Source organism: Prinia subflava, chromosome 5, assembly GCF_021018805.1.
Source record: "Prinia subflava isolate CZ2003 ecotype Zambia chromosome 5, Cam_Psub_1.2, whole genome shotgun sequence".
Lineage (NCBI taxonomy): Eukaryota > Metazoa > Chordata > Aves > Passeriformes > Cisticolidae > Prinia > Prinia subflava.
The window spans coordinates 39,300,733-39,315,208 of NC_086251.1; the positions used below are offsets into that span (position 1 = coordinate 39,300,733).

Here is a 14,476-nt window from a genome sequence, read left to right on the forward strand (position 1 = left end):
ATACTTCCTGAACAAAGCAAGCCATGTGTTACTTTGGAAGCCAAAATGATAATAATATATACTTCCTTTCCTTTCTCCAAAATGCAAAAGGAACTGTATTTGTCCCCAACTCCATACCTGATTAAAAGGCTTTTGTACTAAAACTAAGACTTTTTCATCAGTTCATTAAAATCCTCATTATCTGGTAAAAGGAAGAAGTAAACACTGGCCTGGACTTTATTGTCTCACAGGCATTTGGGATTTTGTGCATATATAAGAATATACCTTTTCCAGTAAGAACTTCAAAACTGGGAAATATCCTCCACTATTTTTTAGAACAAATATAATTTGGAAATTCCAGAGATATCAAAAATTAATCAGCGTTGAGAAATTATTTCCTGAGTCATTTTTCTTCTCAATCTATAAGAAAATTCCTACTTATTGCTTTGGTTCCCTTTAAACAGCAAAATATACAGTAAGAATTTCATGAATCAAAGACTTAAGAATTTCCCATCCTTTCTCCTTTGATTTTCTTTCACTTCCCTGCTTTGCTATTTCATTCTGGTTCTAAATTTGTCTTGCAAGAAGCACTTGTAGTACGTCGTAGCTTGCTGGGTTTTTTTCCCCCTCTCTTTCTTCTGAGGAAGGCAATGAAACCAAGCAGTATCAGCATGGTTGCCTGTTTGCACAGAAAGTTGCAGTCTGAATTTAATTTTGTTTCATCCTTAGGTAGGGGGATCATCTAACTCCCTGATTTCCTCACTGCTGGTTGCACATATATTTTCCCCTTGCATACAGAATTTCCAAGGCCTGGAGTATATAATGTGTGATTAGAGTGGTTGGAGCCAGAAGGTCTCCAAACACCTCTACAGTAATGCATTTCTTACCAGCAACAGAGATATACTCAAAAAGCATTTTAAACATTAGTGCTGACCAGAAAGTCTGACGCTAGAAGTGTTATGCAAACAGATTGGTGAGACTTGAAAGTGAGCACCTAATCAATGGCTGTTGCCCACCTTCTCTGAAATGATCTCACAGTTATGGGCTTTATTGACCAAGAGAAGTGGTGATGTAGTTCATGTCTATCAAGAGATAATGAAGGGAGATTTTACAGCAGACAGACTAAAAACCTGTTTCAGCCATCATGAACATGAATGGATACTTCATAGTAAAAAATAAGATTTTAAGCAAGACAGAAAAATTTTAGGTCTGAAGTAAAGAGATATAAGTCAGACAGCATAGAAACAATACTTAAACCCATGCTTGTAGATTAGACTGCTTGAAAGCTAGCTTCAGATATAAGAAGAAACCTGCATTTCTTCATACTAGGAGACAAAAATAATCTGAAAGGTAAACTCACACGAATCGGGGGAATTAAGGATTCAGGACAAGGGTAAATTCTGACAAATCAATAAAGATGGAGTACTGCTTCAGCAACTTCATTAAGGAACAGGATATTAAAAGGCTGGCTTAGGGTGAATCATTCATTCTTCAGCTAACCAACAAAAGAAGTACCTCTATCTCATCAAATACATCAATCCAAAGAAAATGTATATTAATGAAAACTGACCTCTAACTTACAACACTGAAGTACAGTATTTTAGCATTGTACTCAGTTCCTATACCTTTCTGGTGTTGTTTGCAAAATCCACTTCAAGAAAACATGAATGACTCTGCTCTAGAAACAGGGCTATAAAATTAGATTCAAAAAGACAGAGCAGCACTGAATACTTCTTGGGTATTAGAGCAAGAACTGGAGGTACATTACAAACACAGCAAGGAGAATGTCCCTACAAAAGCCAGTAGTTTCCCCTTGGTTATGAAGAAGGATTTTCTTAAGTGGTTTTTGTTTATTTGTTTGTTTGTTTTTGTACAGGAGAGTCTCAGAGGATATAAACCACCAGCTCTTTTTGCTACATTGTTGAAAGAACACATGGGATATGGGTATGCTACCTAAATATGGAGCTGCATATTTCAGTTGGCCTATTTTTTTCTCCTGGTTCAGCCATTAAAAAAGGTTATTTTTCATATATGCACCTAAAGAGCATCTAACACATATGAATACACAGATTTCATCTCCATTTCAACTGTTCTCTCAACAGCTACAAATCTGTCCTAATTTTTAAGAAGCTGTATGTATGTGAACATGACTACCTGAGAGACAAATAAAATAAATATTAATCCACATCTGTGGAAATTACTTCCAAGCTGGCATCAGACTTTCACAGACTTGAGCTATCCTGAAGGTCAGAGAAAGCTGCACACTGTATTTTTACCATTATGCTATCAAATGTGCAACATTCAAGAGCTGGTTTATTACTTACATTGAACTGCTCTCACAAAGCTGTTATTTAAATTTTTTCTTTCATTTTCAAGTGTTTTCTCTTGGTTCAGAAATGTTTTCTTCCTGGTTGCAGTCTCTTTTTAAGGCATAGCGACAAGTAATAGAAGCAGACAGGAAGTAGAGGCTGTTGCTCTCCAGAGGATGATTAAGCAAGTCAGCACAAATTCCCCGAAGTTCCCACAAACAGGCTCTTATGTAACAACACATGTTTTCAAAGATATATTCTCTGAGCAGTGGAGAGTCTTCATGGGAAAGACATAAGCTAGCCTTATAATAAACACTGTGAAGCATGAAATAACTATAAAGTAAAGAGCACTATAAATGAAGTATATTATTAGATAGTGAAAATCCCACAGCAACGGATTCTCATTTACATTTCTCAAAATTAACCTTGGCCAATGAAGTATCCAGGTCCTGCAGTCCCCTGCTTATGCAAACAAAACATATTATGTGTTGCTTGGAATATGACCTGTAATGGTTAGGGATGAGTCCAGATAATGGTTTTAATGAAAGTAGTTCAGATAACTTCAGTAGACTTCACTTTCTGTGAAGAAAGTAGGATTCATCCTTTTCCTCTCATTTATGCATAGAGCAGAAGTTCTTTAAACTCGAGAAACTTAAATAATAATTATTAAAAAATCCTTAACATTTACCTTGCATTAGACCATCCCAGTATATACAGTCTTTAGATTATTTAGTACAGCTGTGGACTGATTAAAGCAATTCAGCATTGCATACTTTTTATTCTTTAAAAAATGCACATATATTAATTTTTTTTTGTCCTCTTTAATTTGAAAGAAACTTGACACATTTATTACAAGAATTTTAATCTTACAGAAATGGTTATTTACCTTCATGTGAGAAAAATATTTTACTACCTAGATTTAGATGCGGACAGACTACTATGTAGTCTGATTTTTCTATCAAGAAATAAAAATTTGGGGACACAAATATCAAAAAAGTTAACAAACGACACAGCACAACAGATCAAGTTTTCAAGTTACTTATGAATTCACTGCCCACTTAGAAAGATTTCATGTTGCAAAGGTAGAAAAGCCAGGTCAACCAAAAATATCAAAGTTAACTGTGGTCTCTCAAAGCAGAACCTCAAGCTGTGCTGCAGCAGAACATCATCCATACTCTGAAAGTCTGCTACCAGTTAATCTGATTCCTATGAACCATCTTGTGCATTTTATTCTTTACACTATGTGGACAAAAGCTTAGCATTCTCTGTATTAAACACATTCTCCAGATGTACAATTTCACATATATCTTATCCCCCCAATTTCTAAAATACCTAAGTTAAATTTTGACATGAAAAGAACATCCAGTCACAAAAGGACTGGATGCTCTTAACATCTTATCTGGCACTGCTGTCATATATGGGTTTTTAAACCTTTTTTCACCTGTTGACCCAAGACATGGCAGAGCCAGATAATACAGGAGTATGCCAAAAAAAGCAGTCATTTTTGCCTTTGTAAAACCTATATGGCCTCATGAGTTCACTTAACTCACCTTTCTCACAATGGCATACTGAAGTGAAAAAATAGAGTTAAAATCCAACGATCTTCTCACACCTGTATGCTACATCTTCTCAATAGCCAAATATTTTGCAGAAATATGCTTTTAAGAATTTACTATTTCTGTTTAGCTGGTGTTTCATTGTATTGGTGCACACCTATGCCTGCATGATTAAGAGTGGGAATTCACTTTGTGTGGTACCTAGAAACCGAACAGGAAGTTACCCAACAGATGTCAAACAGGATCGTTCTATTCTATTCTATTCTATTCTATTCTATTCTATTCTATTCTATTCTATTCTATTCTATTCTAGTCTAGTCTAGTCTAGTCTAGTCTAGTCTAGTCTAGTCTAGTCTAGTCTAGTCTAGTCTAGTCTAGTCTAGTCCATTCCATTCCATTCCATTCCATTCCATTCCATTCCATTCCATTCCATTCCATTCCATTCCATTCCATTCCATTCTCTAATGAGCTGTTAAGGGACCCAGGTGATAAATACTTTTCACCACTTCCTTCTTTCACACCTTGTTGATCTCATTGCTTGGAAGTGATGCCAAAAGTAATTCTTCCAGCACCGTTTCATTTTCAGCTCTTCTTCCTACACATAGGTGTTACTTTTACTCCACAACCATTTATTATTCAGTACCAAACAATGCCTAAACCAGGCCTGATGAGGATTATCACAATAGATATTAAAAGGTACTATAATTTATCAATTTCACTCTAAAAAGATGAGCAAAATGAAACATAGTAAATGTTTGAGTAACTAGAGCAGAAGCCAGCTCCTGCTGTATCACACTGTTTTGAGTATGATTTTCATCTCAGTTGAGTGACTTCAAGAAAGTTACACAATGAAACTCTTAAGTGAGAAATGGAGTAAACAACATGCAATTTTGTTGATTTGAGCTACTCCTAATCATAAGAAGAGTCCACAAAGGCAAAAATTGTATCTCCAAAGCAGGTATTAAAAAGTAATTGCATTCTAACAGCTTTAAAAAATGAAAAAGTAAAAGAAAGCAAGACTTCAAACTGGCCTAGTGAGGAAAATTGAGAGGACAATTGCTATTGATTTAAAAACAAAATTCCAAAGATACATAAAAAAAAGACAAAGAGACAAAAGACAAAAAAAATGCCAAGCCTTGGGACGGTAAGTCTAAAGGCATGGTAAGAGAGACTACTTGTTTCATTCAGTTGTGCACGTTTGTTGTCCTTCCTTAATACACATCTTTTCCAAGAAGGGTAACTGCAAATGGATCATAAAATAGATAATCCAAGGTATTTTCCCATCACCTCTTAGATCTGGTTTAGTATAACCCCTAATATATAATTCAGAATAAAAATTCAGATAAAAAAAATCCCTCTTAAGCCTAATGAGGCAATCTAGAGCTGAAAATCTATGCCTTTCAGGTCGCATGAGCCTCTGAGGACAACAGATGGAACCATTGTAGTTAACAGAAGCATCAGGAGAATCCTAAAAGCTGCCAGAGCATTCCTGCTCTTTGGTCAGGAGCTGCAGACCTGCCAAAAACAGGGGTCACGAACAGAGAACTGACAACTTAAGCAAATGCTTTCCAGTTATGAGAATCCTGGTGCCCATGACACTTGAGCTCCCTAGTTGGACCTAAATAATTTGAAAAAGTGTCTTTTTTTTTTTTTTTTCCTAAATTCTGAAAAAAACATGCATGCCAAAGCAGTCCCTAGGCCAGCTTCCAGACTAAAAATCACTTGGTTTTGAATTTTCAAAAGAAAACCTGCAGCTCAACAGGAGCAGGGAAGATAGGCTCAGGCCAGAGCCTATTTACAAACCCACGCCAGCTGATAGATGTTCTTTGGACAAAAGAAATTTCTGCTCATGTGTTAAAGGGCTATCTAATGGACATGGAAGCAAAGGGGAGCCTTCCTGCCAACTTCACCTAAGTGCTGCATCAAACCAAACTGTCAAATACAATGACTGATCCTAAAATTTCAGATCCTATATTGTCACCAATGGACTCTTGCAGCTTTGTGTATCCAAAGGGAGATAAATCTGAGTAAATCCACAATTTTTGCTTCTAGGCCTGTAAAACGGCTATTACCAGATCTTTGCACGCATGTCCTGGTCCATTTGAAGCAGTTTAGGTGGTGAACATCAGTTTAAAAATTGGTTAATTGAATAATATTAGTTAAGAATCACACGGCCACCTAGGAACTTTAGGTGCTTTTGGCACTAAGCATCAGCAAAAGGAAAATGATAAAATTTGTGTTTTCAGATTAGATTGACTGATGAATGAAGCAATAGGGGGACTCTAAGTAAATGTATCTTATTTTGTCTCAGACATCTTTCTCATTTAAATCCTGCCATATAAGCAGGGGACTTAAAGCTTAAAAAAACCCACTCAACAGCCCTGATAGCCTTTATTTCCACATAGACCAACTAAGAAAACAGTTCCCAAAGTCACTGGAATGCAAAATTACAGACCACTGGCAGAAAAAAATAGTCTTGAAGAAACGGACAAGTACACGGCCTCCAGTAAGCTGTCTTCACTACTTAAGGTTCTAATAATATGAAGACCTGAGGCAGATTAAGTGGAAAACAACACTCTTGAAGCCTTAACTCTGAAATGGAAGTAATTATTTAGCCTAAAAACACTCAAAGTGTCTGAGAAGAGCTGTGTCTTCAGTTCTGCTCTTCTGTGGAGTGTGTACATCTCATTACCATGACTTAACATATTTTCTTCTGGAATTGTCACCTTGGCAAAGTTAGTGGCAGAGATCCAATTCTTTTGGTTTTTCAGTCAAATTTCAGTCAAATTTCAGTCAAAGTGTAATTTAAAAAATGCCCATCAAAAGGAAAGATGCAATACGCTTTACTGTATGTTGCTTTACAGCCTATTTCAGGGACTACAGCAAGTCACTTGTTTCAGGACATGCATCTGAGAACAGAAGGAAGTACCACTGAACTGCTATATTTGACACAGTCTGAGGTTACTGTTTTGTTTGAGCTTTTTTTTCACTATTAGCAGATGAAGTATTTATCCTGAGCATTTATCCTGGTTTTAATGTCACTTTACTCACCAGATCACCTATGACACTTTCAAGGTCTGAAACTGCTGCTTTGAGACTAAATCTATAAAGAACAAGCTAAGAAATGCTGCATGCTATTGCATTTACACCAAATTCTCTGCTTCATTTGTGCAACCCACACAGGGTTGGGTAGGATTTAAATCCTAAAGATCTGCAGACCTTAGACTCCATCAAGACGGTTTATATTTAGTATTTCAGCCAAACAGTTCTGGTTTGTTTAAATGTATTTACAATCACCACATCCAGGCAGGTAAGTGTTAATAGCAATGAGAAAACAATAGGAGGTTAAAGCATGCAATGCAATAAGAATGTTTAGCATGTCCTGACACTCCAACTTCCCCCCCTCACCCGTTCAGGCATCTAATTGTTTGCTTTTCCTCCTACATACAATAATGAAGTGAACTACAATCAAAGTGTGATGACAAATGGTCCCAGGGTTTGCATTCTTTGGAATATATTGGCATTTGTAAACCAAAGAAGAAAGATAGATGTAATCAACCACTCTCTTATAAGAGAAGGATCTGGAAGAGTATGTTGGCAAAATCTTCAAACAACATTAAGCACTAATTTGAAAGTATGTTTGAAAGGAAGAAAGCAATGCCTCTAATACCAGTTTATTTGTATAACAACAACTAGAAACTGAACTTGCTAGACATATTTTGAAAGATGGAAACAATTAAAATGCATTAGTGATCTAAACAGGCACTGTATTTTAAAAGAAAAGAACTTTAAACAATCAAGGTTACACATATCCACATTTTGTTGACTAATCCTCACCTTCCCTTGATCTCCTAATATTTAGTACTTGTATTACATGAAAACATTGCATCTCTTCTTACAGAAATTCACAAGAGTTGTCTGTACATATTTTTGCCTGTGGAAAAAGAATGATACCGTATCATGAGAAAAACCCCACCGGCTGCAGGATGGCAATTTTTCTGCCTCCAACATCAAAAACTCGGACCCGTCTATTAATGAAACCAAACACATCGTGGCCAGGATGCACCACATCATCAACACAGCCACTAAAGAGTCAGCTTGTAACACTAGAAAAGAGAAATGGACCAAGTACAATGGGAGGACACATTATTCACATCTTCCTCTTTTCCCTTCTAGACAAGATAGTACTAAAGGACTTAGTATGGGAGAAGGCTTAGCAAGGAAATGAATAATCAAGTATTATTTTAAATAGTTTTAAATATTTCATATTTAAGCTAAAATAAGCCTTCAATTAGGGATTAACATAATCTGCATTTTTTGCAGTCATGTTCAAAATGCAGTACTTCAGATTTCTGGACACTAACAATCCGTCCTTAAAAACAAGATAAAGCCATTCCAAAACTCAAGCATGAACTTTTTAAAACAGAGACATCTTCAGATACTCACATTTGACCTGCTGCAGTCTTACCAGGCCATCACAGACACATTGAAACTTCAGAAAATATTTTCATAACTGCATAACATGAACCTCTTCCTTCTTCTGCATGCTTTGATGAGCATCAAAATTGTTGACATTTATAAGCATCATCATGAGCACATTAGCACACAATGAAAGACATGGTTCATGCCCACAAGATACTACTTCTATCTTTCGAAAGCATTCTTGCAGTTGCTCTTAGTCTTGATCATTTAACATGCAGGAGAAACATAGCTATAGAGCAGAAGGATACCAAGCTGGAGATTTCCTGATTGATTTTTGATCTCTTTCTTTTTATTTAAGCCATGGTTCCAATCATTATGTTTGACAGGAAATTACTTTTAAATACATATATAAATGTTTTAAGAGGTTGATTAATACTTAAAAAACCCAAACAAACTGTGTAATCAGTGCATATCAATCCCTACTTTAGAGACTCCAGCAAAAAAGAATTTATGTATCAGAATTTTCAGACAAGGTACAATAGAGGTAATGCTTTTCTAGTAGCAGAGGACTTGCATTTTAGGAACAAAATGGTGGTAATCACCCCATGAAACAGTTTAATCATTCATTAAAGATAAGATGGTAAAACAGCGAAAAAAAATAACAATCTTGATAACTCTACAAATCACCATTGATACAGCAAGCATCAAAGTGAAAGAGAGAACATTTATGTTAGATATTAGGAAGAGATTCCTTGCTGTGAGAGTGGTGAGGCACTGGAACAGGTTGCCCAGAGAAGTTCTGGCTGTCCCATCACTGGAAGCATTCAAGGCCTGTTTGAATGGGGGTCTCAGCTACCCAGTCTAGTGGAAGGTGTCCCTGCCTGTGGCAAGGGCATTGGAATTGCTGGTCTTTAAGGTCCCTTCCAACCCAAACTTTTTTATCATTCTTCACCTTCAAACACACACAAGTAGTACCATCATACTATATCCTATAATATTTATATTGTAGTACTGGCCTAGAGCCAGTTTTCAGGAAATCCATGTGTCAGAGGAAAGGAAAATGAATAAGTGAAATAGGATTTCAACAAGCAACAGAGAATCAGGACTACAAAATGTGAATGTTCCCTTTTAAATATCCATTTAAGGAACAAATGTCAGATAGCTCTACAGCTGTAAATACAATCTTAGCCATTAGAGAAAAAAGGAGATAGCATACACAGAACACAAATGTATCATACTTGGCCCCTCTTCCAACCCTGTTTAACATATTTTTGTGACAGCTATTCAAACACCTTAAATATCAAAGATGTGACTCATAGGATAAAATATGTAAGTTCTGGCAGTAACACATTTGTATCTATTCAGGATTTAATAGGTGCTCAAATTTACTCAGTTGCTACTGAATTCTACTAATAACTGTGTGAGCCACTAGGATGTGTATTATGCACATTCCTGTTCAGAGTTAAGAACAGAAGTGTAGAGGGAAATCATCCAAGTGTAAAAGTATTACTGGAGAGGGAAGGAAAACCTAAGGAAGAAAACTACAGGATTAAAAGTAAAAGCATGTAAGAATATCACAGGTATGTCACCTGCAAGGTTCTGTTAGTAACAGATTTAAGAAGCATTTGCTTATATAGCTAACATTATAATACAAAACCAAAAAGTAGTCGGTGGCAGTCAGACTTCAAACTGCAGCACACAAGTAGATGCTGCTCAAGGGGATGGTACTGAGTGGGCATTGTGTCTACACGTGCACGACCACCAAGGCCAGCACCTGGCTGCTTTCCAAACACAAGGCTGAAGTTCCAGGTGTTCAGAGGCACTGTTCTCACTCCACCAAGAACACATTTGCACTGTAGGTCTTCCAGACACAGAACTGGGGCTTTTTGAAGCCAGAAAATTTGTGCTCTGACACCCATAACATTAGTGCCAATATTTGAAAGTAGTTGTTTCTATGAGTGTTTATGAATATTTTCATAATCACTATGAAAGCCTGTGAATTTCAGACTATGAATGGCTCAAAAGCCCATTTTCTTCCATTTTAATCTAGAGCTAACACAAGCAATATTCTATGTGAAAAAGTTATTTTAAATTTAATTTTTTTTAATCAAGTGTTATATAAGAGAACTTTTCAAGTAATACCATACTTTTCTGCAACAGTTCCAGACTCATTTTTAACTAGTTCCATTAGCTTCTGAATTTCAGTATTTTTTATCATAAGACATAATTGTCTTCCTATTAAAAAGACTGTACATTGCACACCCCCCGCATGGTTAGCGTCTGTTTGAATACATGATCTCAGCAAAACAGAACAGCCTGAGATCCCAGTAAGAAATTGCTTTTGTCTCAAAAAAAGACAGCAGAGAAGCACAACACTGCCATCTCCACCTTAAATGCCGAAGTACAAGTATCACACACATAATCTAGTGAAAAGATTACAAAATATAGTGAACAAGAACAAATGTAAGGGATTCTAAAACTTTTGTGAGCAAATTAAGAGAACTACTATCAGGCAGAAAAGATAATTTTAATCAACCAATGTAGTATACCAGAAAATCCTCAAACTCAACAGTCCCAAAGCCTAACAGAGGCAGAGTAAGCAAGCTCTCAGCCTGTTCAGCCCTAGCCCATGACATTAAGTGACTGGCATCAGAGAGAAGCCATATCTCAAAGTGTCTTATGCCTTGTTTTATCTGTCAGTGTTCTAGATGTGGTGGCTCTTCTAGTGATGGACTTACATGGGAAACAGATGACAACTGACTCAACTTCCATAGATGCAGCTTGCTGGGGTTTCTCATCTCATATACAGTACAGTGGGTTACACTCACACTCAGAGCAAAGTACAATATGAAGCCTGAAATATATTCCCCAGACCCTAACTCAGTTTAGTATACGTTCAGTGGCAAACCAGTATTACAAAGAAGAATTTATTAAGGTTTCTTACAAAAAACAAATGAACAAAAACACCAAAAAAACAAGCAAAAACCCCAAAACACCAAAAACCCCAGAAACATTAAAAAAAAAAAAAAAAAAAGAAAAAAAAAAAAAAAAGAGTGAAATCTTCCTTCCCTCTTAATCCTCACACAAAGCTGAGCAAAGTCCTTTTTCCTGCTAAGGATTATTTAAATACACATCTTCCTTTAATGGTATTTGTTAAAGCTTCAGGTTACCTGAGAAGCAGGCCCTACAAGGGAGAATATGGAAGGTGACAAACAGCTTCATTAGCTACCACAACAGAGCAAGCACATTAAACTGCTGATGAGTGCTAAGCTTTGGGTGAAGTTCAGAAGCGGAAGTGTTCCTGGCACCCACTGCAGCCTGATCAAACAGGTAAGCAATCACACGAGCCTGCTGCCACCAGAACCATTACCTGCTCCTCTGCCACTGACTGGGAATCCCTGCCAGCTCCCACAGCTCAGGCAAATAAACTGACAGAAAACTATCCCATCAAAAGCAATTAACTTTCTGTCACTTAAGCTCCTTGGATCAGTTTCCTAAAAGGTCAGCATCATTTCAAAGAGTTTGCTAACACAATAGGAACAGGCACATAGATAAATAGTACCACCTCTCTTCTTCATAGGTCAATGAGGAACATTGCAACAGAAAAATATACTGTCAACTTAAGTGGATCCAGAATTTGGGCACCATATAGTGACACAAAAGCTACTGAGATGAGAACTGTAAGTAAGATGAGAAAAGCGCTCTTGCAGGTAGCTTTTGGTAAGGAAAGAAATAGGGCTCGTGAACTTTATCCCCGCCAATAACACAAATTAGTTGTAAAAGCAAACAATAAATGGAAAATCTATAAAATATCAGACTGACAAGTGCCCTATTTGGTGTTTTAGTTTTGCAAAGTACTGGTATACAATCAGAGAGCACACAAAACTAATCCAGCCAAAGAATGGTTTGGACAGGAAATTTCCAGAAAACAAGAAAGTTCAACATACTGAAAGTTCATGCTTCAAGAGACAATCTAAAAACTTGGGAGTTTATTGCTTTAGGCATTACTCTGAGCAGAAGGAACCGAGTGAATATATTTACTGGCTACAAAAGGGATGGAAAAAGCTCAGGGCCTTCAACTATTTACCTAGTTTGTAGATGTGAAAAAAAAGGAATATTTTAACTACATACGCAAGGAGATAATTTGGAGGAGATCACTGATGACAAATATTTTCCCCCATCATCAGGTTTGATACCATCAATGTTCTGGCAAGAACACAGAGGAAAACAAAGCACAATTGTATGGTCGGTGCATCCTGCCACTTAGATCCTGCTTGGCACAGATCATGTTTTAGAAAAATATCTCAATCACCTGATGTTCTATGTACAATGTATGGCCATCAAAGTTCTAGAAAAAGCCATATTTGCTGAACAGAAGTAAAGCAAAACAAATTTTACTTCCATTAAATGGAAACAGACCTGGAAGAATGTTAGGACTGTCAGACCACTGCCACCCTATATCCTTCAAAAAAAGAGTGAAAAACCCCAAACATGTGCTGAACACTAAACAATGGAAGGAAAATTGTGTTCAGCCGCAGAACACAGGCTTCATCATCCAACTGGAAGCCAACTGAAGGTGACCAATATACAGGGGATGCAAATCTCAATAGAAAACATGAGAAATTGAGCAAGTCACAGGTATTATTGAACGAATAACTTCTAAGGCAACCACTGACAATACCTTTACACCACAGCTTGAAAGTCTGAATTAGAAAGTGAAGACAAAACAGCAACACTGTTAAGTATAAATAGGCTCAGACAGAAGACTGCTTGGGTTTTAGCTCACTTTGCACAACAAAATCAGAACAGGTGGAGTCCATGAACTTGATGTCAGCGAAGATTACCATTTGCACACCAAGTAGAAATAAATTATTTCCACATATGCACCCCAGATCCTTTCATAAAAGGCCAGTGAAGCCTGGTCCAAAACACAATGGTGTCAATTTGACTTTACATGTCTAACTTGGGGAAAGAGAAGTGAAACACTAAGAATAATTTTGTTTAAGTTTGAGAATAGAAGTTCTAGAACAGAACAGGAAACATACATTGAAAACACTGCAGTCATGAAAGGAGTGACAGAAATGCCAGTGGTACATCAGAACAGCTCTCCTCCTTTCCTGCAGGAGTTTAATTTTGTTGGATGCAAAACTGTTGTATACAAGAGTTATCCTAATGTCCAAATGCAGGTGGGAATATCAGTACAAGTTTTGTGCAAGAATTCATAGAGACATAATCTAACAGATTGTCTCAGATTTACAAGTAACTTCAAAAAATAGCATTTTTAATAGAGCTAGATTCAACAACTTGGGTGAGATGGGATCTTTAGTAGCCAACTGGACATCAGCCCAGGCACTGCAATGCTTAGAAAGTTGCTGCCTGACTTCAACTGGACACTTCAGAGAGTTCAAACCCACAGCCAGGAAAACAATTTGGCTACAAGTCCATTCCTTTATACATACAGGGAGTAGCCACCTGGAGTTAGTAGTGAGCATGTTCACATGCTGGACTTCACAGGATATCTGATACAGATCTAGGACAGCTCAGAAGAGATTCAGTGAATGAAAAGCTTCCACTGATTTCAATGGAATTGGGATACTGATTAATCCCATGGTTCAGGTACCTACAGTTCCCCTAGAACTAAGAGGCAACAATTTCTCTGATAGTACACGAGAACTTAATGTATTAGATTCCACAAAGCAAAACAGTTAAAACCATTATTTCACTTTTCAGAGGACTTAACTGACCACCACAGCCACTTCATATACAATTATGCTCTCTCTGTTTGATCTGTACCAGTACACAAAAAATTATTTCAAGATTCAAAGACCTAGGAAGAGAGCAAGAATGAACAAAACAAAACCAAAACCAACCAACTAACCAAACCAACCAACCCCCCCATAAAACCCCTAAACAAACATTCCCCCCGCCCCCTCCCCCCCCCAAAAAAAATCAACCTCAAACAAACTAAAAAAATAAACACTAAATGAAAAAAACCCCAAACTCCTGGAAGAGAGCATTGGTTCCTTGGTCTCCTGGACTAAGCCAAGGAAGATCCAAATTCTTTCTCTGGACTCAAATCACCTGGGTCTGTTCTGAATTGTTCACTGAGCAAGAGTTACCAAGGTTTTGCTTATATAGAATGCAAGCAGTCCAAATCTTGCCCATAGTCAAAACTATTTATACTACAAATTCGAATATTGAAATGTTTAC

At 37.0% G+C, this 14,476-nt stretch overlaps 1 protein-coding gene across 4 annotated transcripts in view; it reads right to left on the reverse strand.

The window, feature by feature from the left end:
* SLC25A21 (solute carrier family 25 member 21) overlaps nucleotides 1-14,476 on the reverse strand; it is a 237,259-nt gene that overhangs the window by 206,708 nt on the left and 16,075 nt on the right. The window contains exon 1 of one of the 4 annotated variants that reach the window (XM_063398942.1): nucleotides 2,304-2,374. The exons of the other annotated variants lie outside the window; for them this stretch is intronic. The gene's annotated coding sequence lies outside the window, so the exon portion shown is untranslated. Of the gene's footprint in view, nucleotides 1-2,303; nucleotides 2,375-14,476 lie in introns of those variants that run through there. 4 annotated transcript variants of the gene reach the window in all.